Genomic DNA, 9,366 nt, shown 5'->3' with positions numbered 1-9,366 from the left:
ATAAAAAAAAAAAAAAAAAAAAAAAAAAAAAAAAAAAAAAAACTCTCCAAAAAAAAAAAAAAAAGAGCTTTTTAGTCAAAAACTACTCTGGTCTAAATCCATTCTAAATCACTGCAAGATTCAATAGAAATGCATAGGGAACAGCACACTAATGGATTCTCAAAAAAGAAAACACATTATAATTGAACCATCTTATTCTTTGGCACACAAACCAGCTGGTCTGACCACACATGGAGTATGACATTCAATTCTGGCGCCATATTTTAAGAGGGACAATGACAAATTGGAACACATTCAGAATAGGACAACCTATTCTGGAAACTACTTCCTGTGATAAATGGTTGGAAGAACTGGTGAGCTATATCCGCCAGGGATGGAAATGAGACCCCTGCCTGCAATGATGGGAGGAGCTAGCAAGTGGGACTAGAATTACAGAAGTGTCGTTTGGAACATTCATCAAGTAAAGAGCCCTAATCCAATAAATGCAAATTAAAACAACAGTGAAATACTATTTCCATATTCCCACACCTCAGCAAATTGGGATACACACACACATTTTTTTTGTTTTTCCAACAGAAACACCTCTTGTCTCACTCCTAGGATGGACGGAATGAGCTTTTCTGGTAATCAATTTGAAAATGAGAATGAAAAGCCTTAAACATCGTACTTATTTTTTCACTGAATGTTTTTACATATAAGGACGTATCTTAAGAAAATAATCAGAGGGACCAGCAGTTAGCGTAATGGCTATGTCGCTGGACTCCCATGTAGTCGACCGCGGTTCGTGTCCCAGACCCGGTGGCTTAAAACTCACGCCGGGTGCATGTGCATGCATGCCCAAGATCCTGAGAAGAAAATGGAGGAGAAGGGATTGTGGTGTGGCCATCCCCCCTGGGGGGTGATTTCTCGCTTTCTGTCTCTCTGTCTCTCTTTGTCTGTCTGGTGAGCGCACACACCCTATAGCGAAACCTCTTAAAAGAAAAGAAAATAATCAGAAAGATGTTGAAAGATGTTTGTAAGTGAATATTCATTAGAACATAAATTGGGTGTACAGAAAAATAGGGATAACACAAAATACCCAATAAAAATCTCTGGACTTTCTCTGCTAATAATTTTAACGTGCCAGTCACTGCTAAATGTTGGCCACATTTTGTTCATTTCTTCTCTTTTCTTTGTTTTAATTTTTTTCTCTCTTTTACTTTCTTGGGCTTACTGATATTTCTTCCTCCTCTGTGCCCAGAATTAAGTTAGCTCCTTAGTTCCTTGTTTTTGTTTTATGTTTTTTGTTTGTTTGTTCGTTTGTTTGTTTTTTAAGGTTTTTGCCACAGGGTGCCTGCCCTTGCCTTAAAAAAGCAGAGAGAGGGAAAATGAAAAATCACCCCCCAGGGAGGATGGCCATGCAGCAATCCCTTCTCCTTCATTCTCCTCTCGGGATTTCGGGCACACACATACACACACTCCCAGCATGATTTTCAAGCCACCGGTGCAAGGACTCAAACTGTGGTCCAGCATGGGAAAATTCAGGGCCTTAACCACCATACTACCTGCTGACCCCAGTTCTTTCATTTCTTAACCTTTGTTCTTTTTGCATATAATCATTTCGCTTTTCCTTCCATTATTTCGGCTTTCTCCTCCCATTTTGGTAATTAGCATTTTTCGTATATTCTATGTTATATAGCCCTGTTAGCAATTTATGAAGTTTTTCTAGGCTTCCTTTCAGGATTAGTAAACATCAATGTTTTTTAATGCTACCACGTGCTCTTAATAACACGATGTGTTCTTCAGTTACTAGCATGATTAAGTACAAAGCTCAATGTACACAGTTTAAGTCAAATTGTTTGTCATATTCTCACACCTTCTCTGTCCTCGTTTCTGTCTTTTTAACCAATCAAATACTAAATAACAATGAAAAGTTTATCTATTTCTCCTTAGCCTTTTGTGGATTTTTACTTTCAATATTTTGTATCCTTTGATTAGGTGAATATAAATTTAGAATTTTACATACTTCTTTTTTTTTTTTTTGGAGAGGTTTTTGCTATAGGGCGCGTGCGCTCGCTAGACAGACAGAGACACAGAGACAGAAAGTGAGAAATCACCCCCGCAGAGGGGATGGTCACGCCGCAATCCCTTCTCCTCCATTCTCCTCTCGGGATCTTGGGCACGCACGCACACGCACCCGGCATGAGTTTTAAGCCACCGGGTCCGGGACGTGAACCGCGGTCGACTATGTGGGAGGCCAGCAACATAGCCATTACGCTAACTGCTGGTTCTCAGAATTTTACGTACTTCTAGTAAATTGAATCTTTTAACACTTCATAGTTAACCTCTGTGTGTGTGTGTTGTTTTTTTTTTTTTTGAGAGTTTTTTGCTATAGGACGTGTGCGCTTGCCAGACAGACAGAGAGAGACACAGAGACAGAAAGCGAGAAATCACCCCCCCAGAGGGGATGGTCACGCCGCAATCCCTTCTCCTCCATTCTCCTCTCGGGATCTTGGGCACGCACGCACACGCACCCGGCATGAGTTTTAAGCCACCGGGTCCGGGACGTGAACCGCGGTCGACTATGTGGGAGGCCAGCAACATAGCCATTACGCTAACTGCTGGTTCCCAAAAATTTATATTATTTTTCTCATTTCCAGACATAATTTTTGACTCTAATTTTAGTTATTTTCTCATGTCATTCAGAAGATTTTATTTTTTTTTTTAAGCCCCTGGCTTTTCGTTATTGCTGATGAGGATTCTGACATTAATCGTTTTTTTTCTTTTGTAATTGATTTCTCTTTTTTTTAGATCATTTTAAGGTCTTTTTTTTTTTTTGTCACTTATACTACATGTATCAGTGACCTACTGTACGGACTCTATTTTACCTACCCTGCTTGTTTTTCCTATACCCATGAAAGAATTTCTTTTACCATCGGGAAAATTTGTAGACACCCTTTCTCCAAACATCTCCCTCCCCATCCTTTCTAATCTCTCATTTGAACTCTGAGTAGACATACATCAGGCCTTTTCATTTCATATTCTAAAGGCTATGTACCTGCCTTCCAGGTTTTCTGCTCCTTGTTCTATGTGGTATTATCTTCAGGCATTTTCCTCTACTTCATGAATTATCTTTTCATTTGTACATAATATATGGTTTTAAAATATACATGCTCCTTGGGACCAGCAGTTAGCATAATGGCTATGTCACTGCATTCCCATGTAGTTGACCGCGGTTCGCTTCCCGGACCTGGTGGCCTAAAATTCACACCGGACACGTGTGTGTGCGTGCTCAAGATCCCGAGAGGAGAATGGAGGAGAAGGGATTGCGGTGTGGCCATCCCCCCTGGCGGGTGATTTCTTGCTTTCTGTCTCTCTGTCTCTCTCTGTCCTTCTGGCGAGCGCACACGCCCTATAGAAAAAACCTGTCCAACAAAAAAATTTTTTTTCATAGTTTATATCCTGTCTCTAAGAGGGTGAAAGTCTAAAGTCATTGATGGTCTAAACCTGCTTACTTCTCCTAATTCCCTCCAGCTAGGACTTGCTCTCTTGAGAGTTTGTCATTTTTGAGTTCATGTACAGGTGAATTTAAAACATGAGAATTCAGAGAAGATTGCAGAGAAATGCTTTCCTCCAGGGATTCTTCGTGTTTGTTTCTTCAACTGCCTGGAGGCCTTCGATGGTCACTGCAATGGTATTTTAGCTCACTCTTGGGTCCTACTCTCCTTTAAGTTGCAAGCACAGACTCAATTCAGAAACTAAATTATCCAGTCCCTGACAATAGTCAAAGCTCTATGGTTTAATATCAGATCTCCTCTCCTCCAGCCACCTGTGGGGGAAATCTGGGTATTGTTCTCTTTTCCTCCTTTCCTCTCAGCCTTCCCTTCCTACCGTAGCTTGCCATCTGCAGCCTGTCATCCTTCCTCCATCAGGACCAGGGGAGACAGGATTAGGAAAAGGAATCACACCGCAGCAAGGCCATCTTTATGCCAGAAGTATGGTTGGTTGGCTGCTTCTTTCTCTTAGACACTTGGTGGGCACTTCAGAGATTCTCCTGTTAGATTTTTTTATCTGCAAGTCACAGAGATGGATGAGGTCTTCTACATACGTGTATGTATATAAATATATTATATATAAAGATTTGTTTTGTTCTAGCTTTTAGTTCACAGCAAATGGGTCAGGCAGTGGCGCAGTGCTAACATAACTGGACCCACATAGGAAAGAGTCTGGGTCCACGTTCCAGGACCCCCCCTGAGTATGCCAGGCACACCTATCTGGTCCATGAGCCAGACTGACTGAGACTGAGGTTGGATCATGGCCCTGTTGAAGGCAACTGTCTCTTCCTCCCTCTCTTTCTCTTTCTCAGAAGAGATAAATAAATAACCTTTAAGAAAAAAATTGAGAAGATACAGACATAATTTTAAGTTCAGGAAGATAAGGATGTGGCCAACGTATGTATCGTCTCCACCACCACCCTCCATTTCAACATCCTCTGCTAGCGTGGTACATTTGTAACCATCTGTGAGCCTACTTTGACACATCAGTCTAACCCAAAGTCTGCAGACTTCACTTTAGCATTGTCTATCCCATGGGTTTTGAGAAATACATAATGTTATGTGTCCACTCTTGTAACATCATGCCGAGCAGTTTCACTGCCCTAAAAACCCTCACTGCTTTACCTGCTTATCTCTCAATCCCTTCAAACTTCCAGAAACCACTGCTCTTTTTCCTGTCCCCATAGTTTCACCTTTTCCAGAATGCCATATCATTGGAATCGTAGGGTAAGTATGAAGAAGCCTTTCCAGACTGGCTTCTTTTACTTTACAATATGTACTTAAATTTCCTGCATGTCTCTTCATGACGTGAAAAGCTTTTAACACTCATTTTTCAGTGCTCAGTAATATTCCTTTGTCTGACTATAGCCCAGATTTTGTATCCATTCACCAACTCAAGGACATTTTGATTGCTTCCAAATTTTAGCAGTTACGATTCAGGATGCTATAAGCATCTGTGTGTGGATAAGTTCTCGCCTCTTTCAGGTAAATATCAAGGAATGTGATGTAGAATCGTATAGTTAGACTATGTCCACACTTTATGGCTGAAACCGAAAGATCAGAGGCTATAGAAACATGGAAAATGGTTAAGGATACTGGATACAGTGTGGGAAGAGAGTGGGAGAAGGAAAGTCTCTGAATAAAGACATTAAGGAGAAAAATAGAGAGGCAAGACATTTATGGGACACAGAAATGGATTTTTAGCTGTTGATGACAATGCGTATGGGATCCCCAACTGGACTGCTGTGAACTGCATTTGTGTTGGAAAATTCACTTTACAATCTAAGTGGTGTATAGTGATTGAATATATAAAAAAAAAATTTTTTTAAGTAAAATTTATTTTTAAAAAAGGAATATGTTTGGTTTTGTAAGAAACTGCCCACTTGTCTTTTTCTTTTTTCTTTTTTGGAGAAGTTTTTGCTATAGGGTGCATGCACTCACCAGAAAGACTGAGAGAGACAGAGAGACAGAGAGACAGAAAGTGAGAAGTCATCCCCCAGGGAGGATGGCCACGCCGCAATCCCTTCTCCTCCATTCTCCTCTTGGGATCTTGGGAACACATATACATGCCCTGGCGTGAGTTTTAAACCACCGGGTCTGGGACTCGAACTGCGGTCAACCACATGGGAGTCCATCAACATAGCCATTATGCCAACTGCTGGTCTTCCACCTATCTTCCAAAGAGGATGATGGCCTTTTTCCCAATGGCACTGGCTGTTCCTCTTCAGCCTCTGGTCTACCAGCAGCTCCCCTTGGAGACCATCATGGCTGGAGTCCATTGCTTCCCCCACCCACCCTTGCACTAAGGTCTTAAAATGGCTTCAGGACAGCTCTCCCTCCCACAGGGACCATGTCTGGCTCCAGACGAGTTCTCGGACACAGCAGGAACTCACCTTTGCTCATCTTGCCAGCCAATGTCTCCTCCCTTTTAAATTCCTTCCCTGGTAACCATGGATTGAATGCAAAACGTGTGGGCCTGGACCAGCAAGTGGCATGGTGGTTAAGGCACTGGACTCCCACATGGCCATCTGCAAATCGAGGCCTGGACCCAGCAGCTTGAAACTCAAGCTGTGTGTGTGTGTGTGTGTGTGTGTGTGTGTGTGTGTGTGTGTGTGCATGCATGCCCAAATCCTGAGGAGAATGGAGAAGAAGGGATGACAGTGTGGTTATTCCCCCTAGAGGGTGATGTCTCGCTTTCTGTCTCGTCTCTCTGTCTCTCCAGCAAGTGCATGCACCCTATAGCAAAAATCTCTCAAAAAAAAAAAAAAAGTTGGAATGTGTTTTCTTCCTCCAGAAAGGCCAGCAGTTGGCATAATGGGTATGTTGCTAGATTCCCATGTAGTCGACTACGGTTCGAGTCCCAGACCCAGTGGCTTAAACTCACGCCGGGCGCATGTGCATATGTGCCAAGATCCCGAGAGGAGAATGGAGGAGAAGGAATTGTGGCGTGACCATCCCCCCGGGGGATGATTTCTCACTTTCTGTCTCTGTCTCTCTCTGTCTTTCTGGCGAGCGTACACGCCCTATAGCAAAAAAAAGGCTTTATTTGCTTTGCAAATATATTGAGTATATGTGCACCCCAGTAGGTAGTAAGGCCATTTGAGCCTGCGTCACTGATGTGAGGCCTCGTCTCCTGACTTTGCCCTTCTGCTATGGCTTGATCTTCAGGGTCTCCGCTAATCTGAGATGTTTGCAGGACTCCTCCTCCTCGGTGGCCTGAACTGCAAGACGTGTCTACCCAGCACCAGGAAGACAGTGCTGGAGCCTCCTAGCAGCTGCTTTTGTTTGGTGTCATGGCATCTCACTCTTCACATGCCCAACTTAGAAATCGAGAAATGCTTTGAAGAGAAACAACATGCAGTTTCCACTCTCTTTAGCTCGCTCTTCGCTCTTCTCTGCATTTACGGCCCATAAGTCCTGGCAACCTTGGATCTTGAACTCCAGTTTTTTGCCAACTGTGGCAAGCAATGAGCTGCCACTTTCTGTTTGAGTTCCAAATCCCACAGCAGGACCTGCATCAGCTACTGTTCCCAGAGGACAAGAACGATCGTAAAGAAAGGAATTTTCTTTCTTTTCTTTCTTTTTTGAAGTTTTTGCTATAGGGCGCATGTGCTTGCCAGAAAGACAGAAAGCAAGAAGTCACCCCCCAGGGGGGATGGCCACGCTGCAATCCCTTCTCCTCCATTCTCCTCTCAGGATCTTGGGCACGCACACACACGCGCCCGGCATGAGTTTTAAGCCACCGGGTCCGGGACTCGAACCGCGGTAAACCATCTCTCATACTCTCTTCATACATCTTTCTCCTCCCTAATATCTTGGCCCTTTGACTTTAGAAACCTTAATTGCTCTTTGGTGTTCTCAGACTACTTGTTATTTTATTCAACTTTCTCATTTCTTCAACATGAGGGTTATTCTGATACAAACTACTCCTTCACAGCCAGAAATAGAAATCCCCTTTAAGGGTTTTTTTTTTTTTTTCTCCTCCAAGAAATGTACCAGGTGGCATATTTTCTTCTTTAATGAAAATGTCTTTCTGTTAGCTTTAAATGTGAAAGATAATTTGATGCGGAACCGAAGTCCTTGGTTCACAAGCATCTTTTCCTCAAAATCCTGTAGACATTGCTACAATTCTTTTTGCACTTAATGTTTCAGAGGAAAACTCAAATGGGGACTTGAGTTTTGATTCTTTGTAACAGGTGTTAAAATTAATTAAATTAATGTTGACACCACAAAAGACTGAGATTAGCTACAAAGTCATGTCTGCATAGATTTTTTTGAGTAGGTGGTTGCAAAGAGGTATTTCACAGCTCTCGAACTCCCAGAATAATCAAAGGAAAGGAGATGATGGGAAATGGAGCACTAGAATAATTTGGAGTAGGACTTTTGGGGAGGGGCTTCGGAATGCAGTCTTGACCCCTCCCAAGCTCTCAGAGTTTAAGATTTTGGGTAACTGGGCAGAGGCTCCATGAACCACTCAGAAACCTTGGATGTTTTCCACCTTGAGAGTAAGAAACCTTTTTCACAGAATCTTCTACCAATGTTTCCATATTGATAATGTTTAGGCATTAATAAAGTATGTATGATCTCTACTAAATTAAGCATGTACCAAAAAAAAAAAGATGTTAAGAAAATGCAAAATCTGGGTACCTCTTAAATTTTTTCACACATTTCCTTATTTTCCTAGGTTTACAAAGATAAGTACTTTTAATAATGAAAAACCATGTTTCCAAATCTAAACACAATGGAGGAGGCGTCTTCAAGAGTTCGTGGAAAATGAAAAACTATGCACAGATTTCAAATTTTTGTATCAAAATAAACTCATATTTTAATTCCATTTTCTCATGAGTTTTTGAAATCCCCATGTATACAATGTTCAGCATAACACTGTGTATAGTGCATGTTTTAACATATAACCATGTTAAAAAAAAAAAAAAAAAGTCCGTATGGCAAAAGACTTGAATAGACCACCACCCCACCCCACCCCAAAAAAAAATCCCAGTTTTTTTTTTTCTTTTTTAGAGAGAGATTTTTGCTGTGGGTGTGTATGCTCTCCAGAGAGACAGAAAGAGACAGAAAGCAAGAAATCACGTCCAAGCGCAGGGAGTGGGGGGTAGACATGCCACAATCCCTTCTCTGGGGATTTTTGGGCACATACTTTTATATGGTATGAATTTGAAGCGGCCGTGTCTGGGACTCGAACTACAGTCAGCCATGTGGGAGTCCAGCGACCTAACCATTATGCTCTCTGCTGGCCCCACCACTTTTATTTCTGGTTAGTGATTTTCCCCTATGCATTTTCAATACGTTGGCACTCTGAAGCGCATACCTTGAACACCCAGACCTATGCCCCAAAATCCCGCCTCCCCTTGGAGCCCAGCCTTCTTCCTCCCAAACTCAAGTTAGGCCCAGTCCTCACCAACGCCTCTTCACGCGGCCACCGCGACATTGGCGCCTTTCCTTTCCCGGTCCACATCTTGGCACACTGTCACTCATGTCACTCAACCCTCCACCCTCGCTTGGGGAGTCCTGCGAGGCCCATGGCGCCTCCAGAACAGGAATGCGACTGTCCCCGAGCTCTGCCCGGAGGCCGAGCTTTCTACACCCGCGATCAGACCGAGCCCACGCTCCCCGCCCTCAGCCCTTCTCCACCGGCCCCACGCCAGGTCCCGATCCTTGGAAGTCTCAGCCCCCAGTTTGGCTTGGAAAATCAAACGGGGCCAAGAAGGGCGCAGAGGGAAGCGGAGAGAGAAAGCCGAGGCCCCCGCCCAGGTCCGTAATTAGCACAGTCGGTGGAGTCGCTGCCTGGGGCGCAGCCGGGGCCCTCCTGGCTCCC

At 43.3% G+C, this 9,366-nt stretch overlaps 1 long non-coding RNA gene across 1 annotated transcript in view; it reads left to right on the top strand.

Annotated features, from left to right (window-relative positions):
• Positions 1 to 7,071, top strand: part of LOC102497035 (uncharacterized) — a 16,747-nt gene extending 9,676 nt beyond the window's left edge. Inside the window, exon 4 of the long non-coding RNA XR_333423.2 lies at positions 6,702 to 7,071. This is a non-coding gene — a long non-coding RNA (uncharacterized LOC102497035). The remainder of the gene's footprint in view (positions 1 to 6,701) is intronic.
• The last annotated feature ends 2,295 nt before the right edge of the window (positions 7,072 to 9,366 follow it).

The sequence above is a fragment of the Tupaia chinensis genome, unplaced genomic scaffold (assembly GCF_000334495.1).
Source record: "Tupaia chinensis unplaced genomic scaffold, TupChi_1.0 Scaffold000048_1, whole genome shotgun sequence".
NCBI classification, from domain to species: domain Eukaryota; kingdom Metazoa; phylum Chordata; class Mammalia; order Scandentia; family Tupaiidae; genus Tupaia; species Tupaia belangeri.
The sequence above is the reverse complement of the archived record's forward strand: the minus strand, read 5'-3'. Positions and strand labels throughout refer to the sequence as shown.